Genomic DNA, 1,091 nt, shown 5'->3' on the forward strand with positions numbered 1-1,091 from the left:
TTGCGTACATTGTTTCATCAACTAGGTAAAGATGAGATCCAATGAAATCCACACTTCTCATCTGAAAAATGAAGCTGCCCTGGTCTCCCACATATCTGGTCCTATGCTAACGGAAATTTAATATTAGGATGTTCTCGGGGGGAGGGTTGGAATAGCTATAAACTTGCTCCAGTTTTCCTGACATGTATGTGGTGGCTGTTTATTTTCTCTACTGTTATTGAGAGGCTTAGGTCAAGGTAGGCTTCACTCATTATGGCTAGATGAATGTGTGCATGCGCACCCACACAGGTGAGGCCTTGAAAGCAATTTGGCTAGAAAAAAAATAGAACACATCTACCGGTGGCCAAAAAGAGCAATGAATGTACAGTCTTCTTCACAATTGATTGGTTGCTTGTCAAAACTAGAGCCCTTGTTTTTGCCCTGTACTCAACAAACTCTGGCAGCAATTTGATCCGTCTGAGATACCTGGTTGTGTAATGCATCAGAGTGAGGTAGCATCATACTTGTCAGCAATGGTTGAAATTTCACCATGAGTTTTCAGTGTAGTTGAGGTTTCTATCCAACAACCCATTTAAGACCAAGAAACTGGGAACGTGGCACACCTTTAAAGTTTGCCAACCACTTCTCAGTGGGTAAATGGCCTGCCTTAACAAATTAAAATTTCCCCATTTAATCAGTAATATTTCTTCTTTTTCAGCTTCACTAGAATTTCCTCAATTTGACTTTTGTGGCCATCATCCAACAGGCTTTTAATTAGAAATATCTATTTAGAACTTTGAAAATTAAAAATCGAAGTCATATCCTTTTGGTATGATAGTTTTTAAACTAATCACGTACCCTGTTTCTTGCGCGTTAGTGTGTTTTATGTTGGCCATGATTGCTACCCTATTTGGTTGCCTTCCGTCTCTTCGTTTGGACAACTATAGTTAGGGTTCTTTTGGAAAACTTATGTAGAAGTATAATTTTTTTTTTTTTTTAATAAAAAGTGTTGGATTTAATAAGTGCTGAATTGAAAAAATGTTGAATTGAAAGTTATTAGTTGTGTTTGATTTTTTTTTTTGGATACGTCGGGTTTTTTGGATTTAACTAAT

Source organism: Malania oleifera, chromosome 6 (genome assembly GCF_029873635.1).
Source record: "Malania oleifera isolate guangnan ecotype guangnan chromosome 6, ASM2987363v1, whole genome shotgun sequence".
NCBI lineage: Eukaryota > Viridiplantae > Streptophyta > Magnoliopsida > Santalales > Ximeniaceae > Malania > Malania oleifera.